Genomic DNA, 20,131 nt, shown 5'->3' with positions numbered 1-20,131 from the left:
GCTATTGATGCTCTATTTTTGTGCAGTTAATGACTCACTTCACTTAATCTGAATTATATGGCACTGAATATTTACAATTAGGCATCCTAATCTAGATTATCCATTGAGTCAACATGTCTTTTGAATGAATAATTGCATCGATATTTGTTTATTATCTTTCTCACGAAAGATGTTATAATGACCACATCATTTGATGGGCTACTCTTCCAATGGCTATTTCTTAGGACAACTAGCAATTGAAGATTACATTTTGTCTTAACATAATTATGCAAATGTGATTTTGTCTATTATCAGAAATAAGGGTTGATTCCTAACAATATATAATAGATAATATATAATAGAGGTTTAAGTCATGAGATTGAATCCTTTTAAAATTCTATTTTTCATATTACAAGCATAGTCTTGGTCCTTTAAGTGCATTTTGTGCTTTTCATGTAATTATATTTTAGATATTTATTGCAAGTTGAAATTAGAATTATGTATCTAAATCTAGAAAAATCAAAATCCTGAAATTTATTGTAAGTTGAATTATGTATTTAAATTTTTTACTGACCAATCCCAGAGGAACAAACTTTCGTTAAAAGTGTTTTCCACTGTACTTCTCTTCTCCTGCTGTCAAAATTAAATTTGCACCAATTTCTTGGATAATCTTTAAGAATACTTTATTGAAGGCTTATACAGTAGAGTCTAAAAATAAACATTTTAGGAACTTGACCATACAAGAGACATTATTAGATTGTAATCAGAAATATCAAGACATATTGTAAGAAGATAACTTTTTCACACTAGTTATGTCCAAACAATATTTGTTGTTAATCTCATAATATAAAATAAATAAGTATATTAGGATTTCCCCAGTGATTAACCAATGTTTCGTGTGTCATGCTGTATTGGTTCCTAAGTTGTACTCCCATTCTATCAATGACTGAGTAGTAAGACAATTCAACAAAAAAGTTCTTAAAACTTATTATGAAGGAATGACATTGAGTCTTACTGAAGAAACAGTCATAGACATGAGTGAGATCTTTACTGCTACAGAAAAACTTTTCTGATAAATGAGGTTAAGTTATGTGTGAAAATTTTGAGTAATACCTCATAAGCCTATATCTATTAAATTAATCTTCATCTATAATTCAAATAATCATAAAGTTTATCACACCGTGGAACACACCTAAAAGACTCGATATCAGTATTTATTGGTTCCAGAATAAGTACTGATATATCACTAATCATTTTTATCATCACTTATCAGTTTTAATAACTAATAAATTTTGATACATGATTAATGCTACAATTGAAAATATTACAACTTACTTTCAAAACATAAAGTTTGGTGAGGACTCTGCAACTATGAAGTTATGTTGAGTTGTCTACTCATAGCCATTGATGAACAAATATACCGATGGTTAAGAACTAACAGTTGATATAATATGTTCAACAATTGCTAGATAACGTAGACTCCAAGTGTGACGGCCTTAACCCCGGGGTCAGGAGTTGACGTCATCGACAACAATAATAACAATCAAAATTCATTAATGATACATAACTACGACCCCTTTACCAAGAACTTTTCCATGTTTAAGTATGACTTAGGTTACTCCACTAACACAACCCGAATTACCTTACACAACCCTGACCACTAATTTAGTGCAGCAACTCAACAGACCTCATCTGGTCTAAACACCACTACCTCAAAGGAGCCTGACACGAAAGGAGCTGGAACTCTGCCCTGACTATCACACAAGAATCTCATAGGCATCTACAATACATATAAAATATTCTGTAAGGGTGAGCAATTGCTTGCTCAGCAACACCACTATATGAATAACGAGTAAAATAGTTTAAAGTAAAGCAGTTATAGGAATAGAATTCATAACTTTCCAGAAACATGTAAAACATGATATAAACTGGATATGAAAACAAGCATGCTCTGTAAAACAATAACATCAGTAGTGTGCTGTGTATAAATACCAGAGTCAAATTTTAGCATGTTATCTTCATTTCCAAATCCACTATATAACTTACTTGTTCCGTTACGAGAATCACAAAGCCAAATCAGATACTTACGGATATGTGAAGACAGCTGATCAAGCTATCAACACCAGACGGCTTCAACTGCCATCTCATTTATTGCTCCAACTGCCATCTCATTTATGGCTCCAACTGCCATCTCATTTACCTTTTCCGGAACTCAGAGACTAGCTAGGTCTCTGACCTGCTGGATTAATCGGTTATACAGTGCGCGCAACCGAATTAGCCTCTTACGCCACCTCAATAGGCCTACTCTGGCCCCCAATGTATCCCATATCTGACCGTTTTATCCAGTTTTCAAAACACTTATACCTATCTCATTTCCAAAATCATTTATTTAACCAGCACACATATAAAATCCATTTCGCAAATCATTCCATTCGAGATAGGTACCTTTCGAAGTTACTTTTCCCCAAAATAATTTGAAAACAGCGATTTATATCTACAGGGGATACGTAACTTAAAACGTTCTTGTTCCATTACGAGAATAAAACACTTAGCTATTCATATGCACTGAACCATAAAAGAATGGTCAGGGGTAATTGCCTTGCAGAGCGATACAATTATCTCTGATTGACCTTGAACCGATTCGGGACACTCAGCTTTATCGCTTTACTATTTGACTATCCTGGATCCAACTTCAACGCCCAGGTCCTTCGATAGGGAACCTCGCTGCGCTCGTTGACTGATCACTAGGGTATCTTAGTTCGATATCAAATGCTCGAGTCCTTCGACTAGAACCTACAGAGTCGAAATACCCTACGTTAGACGACCAGGTATGCTTGACATATCCTCGACACCAATTCTATCCAACGATATTCAAACCCGACTAATAGCAATCCGGCTTCACCTACTCAAAACTTGGCTCGATATTCATTTTTAGAAATCATATATACTTATCGCTCTAAGAAACAGGGTTGCTAGTTATAACTCATAAAATATACTCTGACAACCCATAGATACCTTCCGCAAAGAAATAAGGTTATTAACCAAGTATTACAATATACAGATAGGCACGTACATCATTTCTTTACAGGTATACACCTATATACACTCTCCGGACATCCTCCGATAATTTACAGGATAGGCTCCCAAAATTTGGGCAGCGTCTCCTTTGTTTATCGGACTACCCGTCAAAAAAAATCGACGTCAATACACAACCAATCACACAATCCAACAACCACCATCACAATTCAATTAACGATATAACTTTTTAAATAATCAATTATTATTCATATGTTATATTTATTTATTTATTTGTAGGACTCAGAACAACGTCATCACCGTCCACCGTCCGCTCGTCAAAATTCATTGCAGACGGCGGCAAAATTTCGCGGGTACCCGATAAAATCCCGGGTTTTCAACGCGAAACTTCGCCGATTAAATGAATATTATTCTTCGCACAAAATACATTTTTGCTTCACGAATATCAATCATAACCTCTTGTACGATAATAAGATCAAATTAGAAATAACCAGTCTAAAATCACAGCCAACCGAAGTAAATAATTACAATCAGAAGATGCAACCGGACAAACACAAACGGCAGACCACCATGGCAGCAGGCACATCACCACAGCCTCTCCACTGGCCACTCACACACATACAACGCATACACACACTCACTCATACCAACGCGCACACACTGCCCAAACAATCGAGCAACACACAGACCCAAACAATCGAGCAATACACAGACCCACCACTGTCACCTCGCCGGAGAACCGGCGGTGAAAGGTGGCGGGAAAGTGGCCTGAGAAATGGAACAACAGATGGTAACAGAACACAAGAAAAGATCATCTGCTTAACTGATATATACACACACAAATACGTACATATATATAAGCATCAATTAAGTAGAAAGAATCAAAACAAGGTACTGCGGCCGGTAAAGAAACCCACCGGAAACAGACCAGAGAACAGGGCGGTGGAATCGCCGGAAAATCAGAGCAATTGCGGCAAGATACCGAAGAACAGAAGAGATAGAGAGATCGAAGGGGAAAGAGAGATGGAGATATTGATCGGGAGAGACAGGAGACAGGGGAGGGGGTAAACATAATTGTGTTTATCTCCTCTCTAATTTTTAATATTATCAACTAACAACAAATCACAGTATTACATGAAGCCAACACTCCTGGAAAATTTGACACGTATCAACATAATTAACATGTACCCCCTGAGCAGCTCGGTTCCGCCCTATTTTTTATTATTATTTTTTTTAACGATACAGCTCGCGGGTGAATAAAATAAAAAAAATTATTAACATAATCTTAAAACATTATAAATATCCCGAAGTAAATAAAAACGTAATTTTTATAATTTTAAAATAATTTTTGAAACACAATTTATACCCGCTTTTAGCAATTAAACGAATCAACGCGCGTGTAAAATTAACTCCAAAAATTTCCAAAATAATTTTAAAATTCTCAGAATATTCCCAACTTAAATAAATATGAATTTCATAATTTTTGAAGAATTCCGGAATTAAGTACGAATTTTACCAATAAATGAAATCAGAAAATTGTACAGGGCCAAATAATTGATGAAATATTGATTTCTCGGTTTTATAAAATCCCAAAAATAAATATTGAGATTATAAAGCCATAAGAACAATTTTAGAGACATTTCAAATATTTATGCAAATAAATTTGCACTAAATTCACTTTTAAAAGTGAAAACGATTCAATATAACTCAATAGTTAATTACGTAAATAACCCGATACACCCTAATTCACCCAGAGATCAACACATAGCGATCGAAACCAATACACATATTTCATTTGACTATTTATTTAATAATTACACTTTTAAATAATATAAAAGTATACGAGTCGTTATATCCTTCCCCCTTAAAAAGATTCTGTCCTCAGAATCTGATCTAACTAAACAAGTGAGGATATTTGTCAAACATATCTGACTCTAACTTCCAGGTAGACTCTTCTACTCAAGAATTTATTCACAACATACTCACTATAAACATAAATTCATTACTAAAGACTCACTCTTAACGATCTAAGATCTGGATCGATCATTCCACGCAAAATAAATTTGGATAAGAGCCCATTAGCTCCTAATCAAGGGCTTGATTCCGAATCAGATACATATCACCTAAATATTGATGCACAAGACACATTATATATATAAATATATTGCAACTTGAACAGCCACGTCAACTCATGGCAACTATACCTATACCTCGATCCTCATTCTATATATTCATATTCTCTCGATGCAAATCCGCTTTCTCTTTTTGTCTATCCCGAGCTGTTTCAACTCTTTTCTGAGTCAACACCACCACACTCTAAATATACTGAATTAGTCCAGTACTTAACAATATCTCTCCTCCCATTTTATCTCAATGGAGGGAGGACTCACGCTTATGTCCACACAACACTTCGTAAAGTAGTATTCTCTTACTAACAGGGTAACTATTATTATAAAAACTCAATCCATGGTAGGTAATTACTTCAGTTTCCTTTATAAACCCAACACATATACTCTCCACATTTCTTATATTGTCCGAATCATCATCTCACTTTAACCCTTCATCTAAAGATGATAGGTAATACTAGTTTTCAATTTAATTCCCAACATTTGAACACTCCTTACTCATTTTCAGCAATTTAGGCTGGAAAGTAACCTCATATCTTCACTTCTTCTTACCTTCAGGTATTTAAACTTCACAGTCCCCTCTTTCCCATTCTTTTATTTACTCCTCAATGATCTTAATCACATTCAGTCATTTCCTTCTGTGCAGGGCATCTGTTATTACACCGACTTTGCCTAGGTGATCTTTGATAAAACGATCGGAACCCCCTTTGTTTATCTCAGCTAGAATTCATTCTGGAAAATTTAGCGTATAGTTTCTTCCCTTCTAATCTTCATAGGGAAATCCTTGAGCGTTCAACACAGACTTTCTTAATCTTTAAATAGCTGAGGATGTTATCAATAAATACAATTCACTTATTCACGTACTCCTTATACACCATGTCCCTTAATTCCTTATAGACAATGGATACACTGAAAGTTACTCCATATGCTATCATCAGAACTTACAATGCTCATAATTCATTCTAATCACAATCTTTGATACGTCCTCAAGCTGGATCTTACGTCAATCCCGTAAAAATCACACACTCCTTGAATTAGGTCAAATAAGCAATTTATTCCTATTAGGGGTTATTTATTCTTATTCTTCATTTTATTAAACTCCCGATAATCATTACACAACCTCATAATTCCATCCTCTTCTTAGCAACATCACTGGTGCATCCCCAGAGAACTATATCTGGTATGCTCACTTTCCTTACTAATAACCTTTTCCATTATCAAACTAATTACTTTGTTCCACTGACCTTCAGAACTTCAGGGCATTTATGTATTACTAAAAAGTCCTCCAGCTTAAGTATTCTCTTATTCGTATCTTTACAGATGGTGGATCTACCTTATATCCTTAGCTTATTACTTTTTTTCTCGCATGATTGGAAGAATTCCTTATATTGCTTTTTGCATCCAAAAACTTACCTTACTATTGGCTTCTGTACACTTTACACTTTGCTTCTTCGGAAACCACTCATTGTCATAATACACGACAACCAACTCAATCCTAAAATCATATCAAACCCCTCTAACTCGGAGGGTGTCAGATCAACTGCAACTACGTCCAACTTATAAACACTTGCAATGTAGTATCTTGAATAACCGTGCTACAACTCCTTGCAACATGCCCATTTTCTCCATAATTTTAATACATAACTCCTGGGCTACCTTCCGAGGTATAATGACCCTTATATCCATACTTGAAACATTGTAGCATGCACCACTGCTCACTTGACTAACTGGGCTGGAGTGGAAGCAATTGAAGTAACACTAGACCTAGCCTACAATAAACTCTGTCTCCAAAGTTTCTTACTCCTGTTTCGTCCAAACCAATTCTCAAATCCTTAAATAGATTCTCCTTGGTCTGCTCTATCCTTTACTCCTTTCGACTTCCTTTTCTTATCACTTTCGTCCTTAACAATCAACTACTACTCATTTTCCATTACCAGGGCGACCTGAACCATAGAGGAGTATGTCTTGAGTTGCAACGCCAAAACTCCTCTGCGAATTTCAGGCTTTAACCCTTGCTGAAACCTCCTTACTTCCTAAATCCCCGTACTTACATACTCAGGAACTAACCGGGTCAATTCTGTAAACTTGGCCTCAAATTCCAGCCTACTTCTTTCACCTTGTTTCAGTTCTAAAAACTCAATTTTTTTCATTTAACTTCGCACACGATCAGGGAGATACCTTTCCATAAACAACTTAGTAAACCTAGCCCATAAAACAGGGCCTTCTACTTCTAACACTCTGATTGATTCCCACCGATAATTCACTTCATTTTTCAAGAAATAGCTTGCATAATCGGTCTTAAAGTTATCACTTACTTGAACGAGGTCGAAAACTTCCTCCATTTCTTTTAATCATGCTCCAACAGCTACTAGATTAGGTTCACCTTTAAACTTAGAAGGTTTAGCATTCTGAAAAGATCCGAAATAAACACTTGGGTTCACTCCCTACTGTTGCTATTACAACAGTAGTTGCTGTTGCTGAACTTGTTGGATTAGTTGCAACTGTTATTGCTGCTGCTTCCGCAACAAGTCTAGAATTTCATTTATAATTGGACCCTCTACAAATCTACTACTATTTTATTTAGACTGGGTAGCTTTCTTAGGTGGCATTTTCCTGGGATATATAAATGAGTTCATTCAAAATATATCAAAATGTTTAACAAAACATCGCCGTTTAAACGGTTCACCCGTATCAGGAAAATATTGCCCAATAAAATACCCATGTCCTTAATATTGAGGTCCATTTATAAAAGAAATCTAGATTAATAGCACTAGCAATTATAACAACAATGACAGTAGCAGAATCAATAACAGTTCAGGGAACTAAAATACTAAGAACTAACACCGTAGCATGACTCCTCAATACAACAGCCACCAACTAACTCCCTGTCACTCCTCAGTTACCACATCACACTAATCTGATATACTACGAGACTTGGCTGGCTATATCAGCCACCAATTACATAGAACAAACTGATACATCAAGTCAATTTAAGGAACGATGGACTCTTCTAGGCACCCTAGTCCCAAACTTCAATTAACCTTTCTCCAGGGATAATTTCTTATCACCCTTAAGTGATTCATCAATCACTGAATTACCTTTCCCGAGGTTATAACTCCATCCTTAGATCCTGAACTCTCACGGTTACCATTACTCTTAAATGGCATCCTGATATAAGACTCTCATTTTTCTCGACAGTTGCTCTTACTTGCTTTCAATAACGAGGACCATCCAATCGCAGAAATTCATTATCATAGAATATCAAAGGAAATTTCAAACTCAAGGAAATCAAATAAGAAGAAACTGTGAAGAAGATACAGTTATGACTGAGAGCAACCATACAAGTACATAAGATGGTCAGTCTTTGTACCGCACAGTTCACAATACATAACTTGGTGGCATCCCACCAGACCCTTTTGTCACATAGACAAATGGCCATTTCATATGCACTGTTTGCCCCAATCAACTGATAGAATTTTCGAGAGAAGAAACAAGGTTCGAAAGGAAGTTCACAATTAGGAAGGGGGTGAATCTGATTTGTAATGAGATCAACATAACCCTAAGTAGCTTACTTCGGGTTCACAACTTTCTCACAGAAAAATAAGTAACTTAAGAAATAGGAAACAATTACTCTGGGAACAAAATAGGTCTCAAGAAAGAAGTATAAGAAATCAAGATATACACCACCGTACTGGTCCTCATTCTCTTTGAGACTTAACTGTTATAGCAGCCGCTAACGATTGTCATTCTATCCAGCTTACCAAGGTCACACCATCTGGCCAATAACACTCCTTAACATAGAAAATGCGATATTTATAAATAACATTGGCGCCTCTTCAGCTAACACACCAAAGAACCGCACAAAATCTGAATCCTCGCAATCAGACTCGAATACTCGAGAGGGAACTGGAAATCTTTATCGAACATTACTAGTAACATATATACGAAGGGAACGTACTCTAGGTTAGGGCAGTTCCAGTCAATCTTCAACAAATGTCAGGGTTACGTCTTCGAAACCCTTGACTAAACTCATAGACTCTCTCCTCTGATTAAGTTGCTGACTCACATCTATATGCAAACCCTCCTGTACTCTTTTAACTCTAACCCTAACCTAAATCAGGGACTCAAACCTGTAGCTCTGATACCAACTGTGATGGCCTCAACCCCGGGGTCAGGAGTTGACGTCATCGACAACAATAATAACAATCAAAATTCATTAATGATACATAACTACGACCCCTTTACCAAGAACTTTTCCAGGTTTAAGTATGACTTAGGTTACTCCGCTAACACAACCCGAATTACCTTACACAATCCTGACCACTAAATAGTGCAGCAACTCAACAGACCTCATCTGGTCTAAACACCACTACCTCAGAGGAGCCTGACACGAAGGGAGTTGGAACTCTGCCCTGACTATCGCACAAGAATCTCCTAGGCATCTGTAATACATATAAAATATTCTAGAAAGGTGAGCAATTGCTTGCTCAGCAACACCACTATATGAATAATGAGTAAAATAGTTTAAAGTAAAGCAGTTATAGGAATAGAATTCATAACTTGCCAGAAACATGTAAAACATGATATAAACTGGATATCAAAACTAGCATGCTCTGTAAAACAATAACATCAGTAGTGTGCTGTGTATAAATACCACAGTCAAATTTAAACATGCTATCTTCATTTCCAAATCCACTATATAACTTACTTGTTCTGTTACGAGAATCACAAAGCCAAATCAGATACTTACGAATATGTGAAGACAGCTGATCAGGCTATCAACACCAGACGACTCCAACAGCCATCTCATTTATGGCTCCAACTGCCATCTCATTTATGGCTCCAATTTCCATCTCATTTACCTGTTCCGGAACTCAGAGACTAGCTAGGTCTCTGACCTGCTGGACTAATCGGTTATACAGTGCGCGCAACTGAATTAGCCTCTTACACCACCTCAATAGGCCTACTCTGGCCCCCGATGTATCCCATATCTGACCGTTTTATCCAGTTTTAAAAACACTTGTACCTATCTCATTTCCAAAATCATTTATTTAACCAGCACACATATAAAATCCATTTCGCAAATCATTCCATTCGAGATAGGTACCTTTCGAAGTTACTTTTCCCCAAAACAATTTGAAAACAGAGATTTATATCTACAGGGGATACGTAACTTAAAACGTTTCTGTTCCATTACGAGAATAAAACATTTAGCTATTTATATGCACTGAACCATAAAAGAATGGTCAGGGGTACTTGCCTTGCAGAGCGATACAATTATCTCTGATTGACCTTGAACCGATTCTGGACACTCAGCTTTATCGCTTTACTATTTGACTATCCTGGATCCGACTTCAACGCCCAGGTCCTTCGATAGGGAACCTAGCTGCGCTCGTTGACTGATCACTAGGGTATCTTAGTTCGATATCAAATGCTCGAGTCCTTTGACTAGAACCTACAGAGTCGAAATACCCTACGTTAGACGACCAGGTACGCTTGACATATCCTCGACACCAATTCTACCCAACGATATTCAAACCCGACTCGTAATTATACATATTAATACGACACATATAGCAATCCGGGTTCACCTACTCAAAACTTGGCTCGATATTCAGTTTTAGAAATCATATATACTTATCGCTCTAAGAAACAGGGTTGCCAGTTATAACTCATAAAATATACTCTGACAACCCACAGATACCTTCCGCAAAGATATAAGGTTATTAACCAAGTATTACAATATACAGATAGGCACATACATCATTTCTTTATAGGTATACAACTATATACACTCGCCGGACATCCCCCGATAATTTACAGGATAGGATCCCAAAATTTGGGCAGTGTCTCCTTTGTTTATCGGACTACCCGTCGAACAAAATCGACGTCAATACACAACCAATCACACAATCCAACAACCACCATCACAATTCAATTAACGATACAACTTTTTAAATAATCAATTATTATTCGTATTTTATATTTATTTATTTATTTGTAGGATTCAGAACAACATCATCACCGTCCACCGTCCGCTCGTCAAAATTCATTGCGGACGGCGGCAAAATTTCGCGGGTACCCGATAAAATCCCGGGTTTCCAACGGGAAACTTCCCCGATTAAATTAATATTATTCTTCACACAAAATACATTTTTGCTTCACGAATATCAATCATAACCTCTTGTACGATAATAAGATCAAATTAGAAATAACCAGTCTAAAATCACAGCCAACCGAAGTAAACAATTGCAATTAGAAGATGCAACCGAACAAACACAAACGACAGACCACCATGGCAGCAGCCACATCACCACAGCCTCTCGGCTGCCCACACACACACACACACACAACGCATACACACACTCACTCACACCAACACACACACACTGCCCAAACAATCGAGCAACACACAGACCCAAACAATCGAGCAATACACAGACCCACAGCTGTCACCTCGCCGGAGAACCGGCGGCGACAGGTGGCCGGAAAGTGGCCTGAGAAATGGAACAACAGGCGGTAACAGAACACAAGCAAAGACCCTCTGCTTAACTGATATATACACACACAAATACGTACATATATATAAGCATCAATTAAGCAGAAAGAATCAAAACAAGGTACCGCGGCTGGTAAAGAAACCCACCGGAAACAGACCAGAGAACAGGGCGGCGAAATCGTCGGAAAATCAGAGCAACTGCGGCAAGATACCGAAGAACAGAAGATATAGAGAGATCGAAGGGGAAAGAGAGACGGAGATATTGATCGGGAGAGAAAGGAGAGAGGGAGGGGGTAAACACAATTGTGTTTATCTCCTCTCTAATTTTTAATTTTATCAACTCACAGCAAATCACAATATTACACGAAGCCAACACTCCTGGAAAATTTGACAGATATCAACACAATTAACATGTACCCCCTGAGCAGCTCGGTTCCGCCCCATTTTTTTTTTATTATTTTTTTAACGATACAACTCGCGGTTAAATAAAACAAAAAAATTATTAACATAATCTTAAAACAATATAAATATCCCGAAGTAAATAAAAATGTAATTTTTATAATTTTAAAATAATTTCTGAAACACAATTTATACCCTCTTTTAGCAATTAAACGAATCAACGCGCGGGTGAAACTAACTCCAAAAATTTCCAAAATAATTTTAAAATTCTCAGAATATTCCCAACTTAAATAAATATGAATTTCATAATTTTTGAAGAATTATGGAATTAAGTATGAATTTTACCAATAAATGAAGTCATAAAATCGTACAGGGCCAAATAATTGATGAAATATTGATTTCTCGGTTTTATAAAATCCCAAAAATAAATATTGAGATTATAAAGTTATAAGAACAATTTTAGAGACATTTCAAATATTTATGCAAATAAATTTGCACTAAATTCACTTTTAAAAGTGAAAACGATTCAATATAACTCAATTGTTAATTACGTAAATAACCCGATACACCCTAATTCACCCAGAGATCAACACATAGCGATTGAAACCAATACACATATTTCATTTGACTATTTATTTAATAATTACACTTTTAAATAATATAAAAGTATACGAGTCGTTATACCAAGTGTTGACTTTTGATTATTGATGGCTAGAATTATCCATTAGTAGTTAGAGTAGATAAAATCAGACCCATTACAATCCTAAAACTGATATTTCTTATCAGACTAAAATTGTTCAGACACTTGGCTACTTGAAAACATGTAGTATGATTTGATCCATTGATATACAGTCAAATCATCAGAAATTAAAACATGTAAATAACTTTTCTACAAACATCCAGATTGTGTGTTATGATTCTAAAACATTTAATCTTAAACCAATTTCAAAATCTTAAAAGCATCAAACTGTCTAAAGAGTAAATTATTATCAAAGTTCATAACATGTAACTAGCTACTTTAAGCATATATCTGACAAAAATTGAGAGACATTTTGGCATACCTAGCTCACTTACCAACTTTTGGAAGTGAATTCTGCTTGGTAAAGATATCTGCTTGTTGTTCATGTGCTTGACTTTTGATTTCAAATTGAACCTTCTGTAAATGCAGAAGCTCCTAGTGATGTATCATTAGTTTGAATTCATTCCAACTTCAAGCTGAAATCAACAGATTGACTTTCAGTTCATGAATTATATGATCATCATTCAGCTTTAGTGTCTTCACTTTCATCAATAGAAATTGACGTAAATTTAAGCTTCTTGGCAAGTTCAAGAGTTTAGTTTATCTTCTAGCTGGTGACAGCTGCATGTAGATGCATTCCCATCATCTTTTTTAACTGAACAATTCTCATCTAGACAACTAGTTGGATCAAACTCAGAGTCTCTAGATCATCAATTTTTAATAATTGATGATCCTGTGATATATCTTAATATTTTCTTAAAAAGCTTCTGAGTAAGAATATACTGGCAATAAACTAAGAAAGGAGCATAAAACATGTGATAAATATAATCTTTGATCTACTATGAGTTTAAATATAAAGAGAACCAACTCAGTTCTTATATCTTGAAATGTTAATGTTCCTTTAATTGCTCTCTTTAAGCTGGTGTATGTGATAATTTATGGCCACCACTAGTTCATCTTCTTCTCTAAAGATGATTCCTAATTGCGATCTTGGAAAAAGTTCATTTGAGGATGGAGATGAAGAATCATCTTTTAACTTAAATGGTTTGGAGATTCCTGATTTAGCGTAGTGCAATTCTTTTGATTTTTTAAATAAAGAAGAGTTTTTGAGTGGAGTTCTTGATGGTCCTCATACTTTCCACCTTTGAGTCCTCACACGGTGGAATTAAGGGCTCACATATTGGAAAAAAGTTTGAGATCAGGCAGAGAGGACTTCTCCGATAAGTCCAGCCTTGATTACATTAGCCACTATGTCAACATGGAGCCTTCATGGAAAAAATTAAAGCATTGGGTTAATTTTAAGAATGGATACCCCCATCGTATTCCGTTCGTCGAAGAACGGGTTCGGATGATGCTGGAATACGGGATTCGTAGGAATCGTATGATTTTTTATTATGACCTTCGTCTTTCAATGCATCCCTTCATTTGGTGATGCGTGAGGTCATTGGATGTGGTGTTGGCAATTGGTTCCTAACTAGATCTATAGCTCGTGCAATGTACGAGCATATTCTAGATTATGCTTATTCATGTTATTTAAGATGTAATTGTTGATTGTATATTCGTGTTATTATCCGGTGGATGAAAATGTATTTGTTTGTGTATATGAGAGGTGTGATGACATTGGTGTTGAACATGTTCTTGGATATTTGACATTAGGCTGAAATAATAGAATTTGGTTGTAGAGTTCCTTGTTGTCCACCACTAAGTCCAATCCATGGGTTTCTGTAAAAATGTATGTGGCTGTTTGAACTACTGGAGAATATAGTAGTCTGTACACTTATAATTTTGTTTAATAATTGTTATATAAATTTAAGTCTTCTTGAATTTTTATTCTCGATGTTGGTAATTCTTCTCCCTCACTTGTTCAATATTAATAAATGCATATCTCTGAACACGCTTGGCTCTTTCTATTTGCTTTTGATACACAAATCTTACCAAGTTTATCTGTTTCAGTCGATACTATTTTTCAAGCCGTGGCATGTAAAGGCACATCCAAACACCAATATAAACCAACATGATTCGATGGTTAATGAAGAATATTAGCTAGAGTTGTGTGTGTATTCATTTCATACCATACATTTCAAAAAACCAAGTAACATTACTTCAGAAAGAGAGTGGTGTATTAATCGGTCAGGAGGATAGAAAAAATAAGAAGAAGATATCTTGGAGATCGACTACTTATACATAATATAATCTTTAGCCAGTGTGATGCATGAGCATTCTTTAAATGTATTAAATATTGACTATTTTCATAATTATTATTTTTAATTTTATGTTTGAAATGGGATCGAAAATATTTTGTGTGTTTGTTATGTTAAAATTTTTATTAATCAATCATACAACACTTAGTGTGAATACAAGTTTGTATTATATTTATATACATGAAATTTCTTTAATTTGTTATCTTTATGTGAATTTGTACCATTAAAATTTATTACTTAAATTATGAAGAGAGTATGTATAATTTATTCAATTAGGGGCATAAATGGATATAATGCACATATGCATGCTTAATACATATATTTTTTCAGTTGATATCTTTTCAAATATTTAATTCGTAAATATTTATAGTGGATTAAATATTAGTATTAATATGATACATGGTGTTAGTTATACTAAACTCTAATAATCAGAATGATATACAATGTGGTTCAACCTATGTTTTGGTTATCTTATATCACGAGCGTGGGATCTTTTTAATCAAATTATCGGAACCGTTAGATAGAAATATTAAAATAATGTACTACTAAATCTTACAAGTTTGAATCCCGAACAATAAATATTTATATTATTATTTATAGATATACATGTAAGATCCCAGGTTCGAATCCCACCAACAACAAAAAATATCTAAATATTCAAATAATGTATGTTATGGAATAAAAACTAGGGTTTCGTAAGTATTTAAAGCTACAGTTTGTGAGCTTCGAGCTTTAATGATTGTTCTCGCGGTCGTGGACTGACTATCCTCGCAAAATGCCTACATATCTCTGTGTTGTAGAGAATCAAGCCAATATTGTTCTAGGTTGAGGGGTAGATCCCTTTATATAGAGGTGGGTCTAGGGTTAGACTTGTGTTGGGAGATTTGAAGGACAAGTCTCCAACTTAGATGATAAATAGGACTTCTGTAAAGCAAGGGATTCTAGATCCTTCCTTGTAGGAGCTAGTGTCCATGTTGGATGCAATGTCTTTGGTCTTCCAGCCGTATTGGACCTAGCCCATGAACAACTTAAGTTCGTAGACCTTGACGACTTCTGTTCGTGGGCCTTAACGACTTCTGCTCATAAGCTTTAACGACTTAGGCCGTTTTTAGTCCATGACGGGCCTCGACCAACCTAGTTTGTATTGGGCTTTGGACAAGGATTCTAAGTGTAATTAATGTGATATTTAATGTGTCTTTAGGATATATTTTCTATGAATACCATTTGCCCCCAAATTTTAGGGAAATCTACTCGAGTTTTTGTGGAAGTTATAATGGTCTATTCACGACTCAGGGTACTTTCAGCCCTTTTTGGGTATCATCCTTTCCTGGGTATCATTGTTTTATCATAAAGTGTGGAGTGAACTACACTTTTACAATGACTTTTAAAATTTTAGTGCTTGTATACACACTTACGGCCTTTGCACAGACTAATTGAATAGTGTTTGACACTAAACGGTCCTAATCGGGACTAAAAAGTGAGTTTTTATCACCCTTTAACCTTCATCAAGGTTAATTATAGGGCGAAAGCTACTAGCATGCTCTATTTGGGGCTAATTAGCCATAAACGGGCCTAATTTCTATGTAAAAGCTTCTAATTAGGCTTATTATAGCCTACTTTTAAGCTAAAGTATAATAACTTTCCTTAATCGAGGTTAATCGGGCCTAATCGGGGCTAATTAGTCTTAACCACGGATAATTAGTATGCAAAAGCCACCAATTATCCCTAATCCATGCTAATCTTGTACATAAATAAGTTAAACGGCCCTCAACGGGGCTAATTATACCATACAAGTCACTAATTACCCTTAATTCAGGCTAATTATGTGTAATATACATTAATCGGCCCTAATCGTTGCTAATCCGCACTACTCGGCCCTAACGGAGCTAAGTCTAAAATCCTATTTTTTTTTAAAAAAATCTAAATTTAATGCCAAATTTTCCCAGGAGGATCACGGGAAATCCTTCAACAGGCTCTGGACCAACCTTCGTGGAGGTTCTGGTCAGCCAGAGGCCTTCATGTGGAGGACTCGGCTCCACCGTCTCTTGGTCGGCCGGAACTCCACCTTTATGGAGGTCCTCGTCGGCCGAGTTGTAAGCGTTCTCAATTTTTTTACAGGGGGTTCACACGGCCTCACCCTCCATTGTGGAGGACTCGACGCCTATGACTCTTGGTCGGCGGAGCCTTCATCTCCGTGGAGGTTCTGGTCGGCCGGGTCATGGAGTCCCTCGATTTATTTTATTTTAGGTGAGTTTTTCACTCGAGCCAACCCTTCTGTACAGAGGACTTGGCTCTCTTGACTCTTGGTAGGCCAAAATCTCACCTTCGTGGGGGTCCTGGTCTTCACCTCCATGGAAGTTCTACTCTTCAGCTCCGTAGAGGTTCTACTCTTCACGAAACTTGGTTCCGCGGATGATCTAGTCTTTACAAAACTTGTTCTCGTGAACCTTCTCGGTATCCAGTCATGGCTACATATGGCCATTTATGTTAATTTAAACCTTTTTCCTGTCCTAACATTCTCACTAATCATTTTGATTAGCGTAATCAGTGTTGGATTAGGACTAACGCCTTGTGTTTAGATTTTTCCAAGATTTTCTTGGAGGACGGATACGATAGCTGATGTTTTGATTGCTTTATTCATTTATTATGTCCTTTCTTATCAGTACTTGACCATTTTCCTACCATTTTATCGGTCTTTTTTAGTGCTACCTGCTAGCGTGAACCATACAGAGTAGTTACCTGCTGTAACAGGTACCCCTTTTCCTATAAAAGAAGATGAGAAGTGCTCATTTTCATTCACACCTTCATTTCTCAAACTCTCTCTAGCATAAAAGCTCTCAACTTCCCAAATGTTTTAAGATGTCTCAAGACCATTACAACAAGCCTTCTATCTCGGCTCAGGAAGCTATGCACAAGCGTGCCACGATACGGTCACTGAAAGGCATAACCTTTGTTTCTCCCTACTCTCTTACTCATTGTTTAAATAGGTTGAAGAGCATTCGAGATGAACTAGCTGATGAGTCCCCGAGTACTGAGCTACCCCTTTCCTGAATGTATCAAAGTTTGCAAAGCCAATTCCAGCGAAAGGACATTCCACTTGAGTCGCATGAGACTATATGTGTACAATTCAGCGTTGAAGGCCAGTTGAGGTTTCCCCTGCACCCCTTCATTCCAGGCTTCTTGCTGAGCTAAAGGTTCACCTTTGCCAGCTTTATCCCAACATATGGGCCTTCATCATTGTATTTATCGCCAGGTACAATGACCTTAGAATCCCTTTGATCATCATAATGTTCAGAAACATATTTTTATTGAAGAACTCTTTTTTTTCTAGACTCGCCTGGGTTAGATTTAACATAGGCCCCGTGTTCCCCATATCATGAACATTCACTCTCTTCATGACTTGATCCATGAATGGAATAAAAAGTTCGTGGTCTTAGAGTGGGAGGAAGGTGATTGGGGAACATATTTCTGGCGTGACTTCAGTTGTCTCATAGACAGTGCTCACTATATTCTACATCATACAGCTCAATAGATTTATGCTCGAGATTGTCTTATTGAGGATAATGAGCGAACACCTTATTGGCGTTCGTCACAGAGACGAAACTCGTGGAGGCCGGCATTAGCAGCCTCTCTAAAGAGGGTATTTATTTTTATTCTACCCTGAACTTGACCAAGTTAGTTCTTATACAAATTCTTCCTTTGTTTTGTTTTAGCTGCAGAAGCCTTGGATGCGCAGAACGAAAAGGGTGACGTGATTAGCGGGAGGATATCTAGGAAGGATGCCGAGCAGGCGAACCGCATTCCGAAAGTCTCGGCATTCCTTGAAGCTTCTGGCTCCCGGAAGAAAAAAGTCAATGGCTCATATGGAAATCTTAAAATCCCCTTTGAACCTTCATCGGGCATATCCACGAATGACTCAGTGTTCGGGATATCAGCTCTTGTCTGAGAGTGGTCTAAGAATTGCATTACTCCCCCATACCTCCTTAATGTCTCTTCTGGTGAGAAGCTACTTGAGGCCGAGGCATTAGGGGCTCATGCCTTATACGAGATACTCTTAACTTGTAAAATTTTTATTCGAGAGTATTTTTCTTTATTTTGGGAGATTTTGGACCAACCAAGACTCACTTCCGTGGAGGTCCTGGTCGGCTCAGATCCTCCATATGGAGGAGTCGACCCTCTTGAGTCTTGGTCGGCCGAGAGAAGACCTCCGTGAGGGTTCTGGTCATCCTAGACCCTCTACGTGGGGGAGTCGCCCCCCTTGAGTCTTGGTCGGCCGGGACCAGACGTTCTTCAGGGTTTTGGTCGGCCTAGTGTCCTTCACTTGTTTTTTGTGGAGTTAGTTTTTGTAACTTTTCTCTTTCTTCTTTTTCTTGCTAGGCCAATGCCTAGTTTGCTGCATCTTCCACACAAAGTATTAAGATGAGGAGTGCCTATATAGCCTTGCAAGTCTCGATGGAGAAGATGAAAGTATCTTTTGAGGAGTGGGAGTCTAAGGCACACTGGGAGGAAGAAAAGGCTACTCTTGAAGAGAAGAAGCATTCCTAGGAGATGCATAGGAGGAATATAAAGTGGAGGAAACTCGTGAATGTGTACTATGGGTCTGAAGAGTTCCTCAAGCTGATGGATGATCATGATGATCAGATGCACCCTATGAACCTAGAAATTGGATGGAACAGAGGCACCAAGGACGTTCATAGCATGCATTCATACGTGGTTGACCCGGGCCTTTTTTCTTGCCCTTGGACAACTCCTGTGGTCGCCCCATCTAGTCAAGCTTCCAGGTTTGCACTTGAGACCACTCGACAATAGACTTTATCCATCTTGAGCCTTGGGGATTCTGGCTCTAAGGGTAAAGCTCCTTTAGGAAGCCCTACCTCCAAGGCGGCTCTTTATGAGAAGATTAGGGAACCGATACTAGGGAATGGTAACTCTTCTTCCGATTCTGGCTCAAACGAAGATGATGAAGATGAGGAAGACAAGGAGGAGGATCGCGAGGTCGCCCATAAAGCAGGAAATAAGGAGGCGGAAGATTCTTCAGATGATTGATTATTCTAGCCTTGCATGGATTTAGACGCTACCCGTGGCTTTTCTATTCAAAACTTTGTTTATTTACAATCCTTTTTGGATTTTGAACTTTTATGGTATGTAACCT

Source organism: Apium graveolens, chromosome 4 (genome assembly GCF_009905375.1).
Source record: "Apium graveolens cultivar Ventura chromosome 4, ASM990537v1, whole genome shotgun sequence".
Lineage (NCBI taxonomy): Eukaryota > Viridiplantae > Streptophyta > Magnoliopsida > Apiales > Apiaceae > Apium > Apium graveolens.
Note: the sequence above shows the minus strand (reverse complement) of the source record.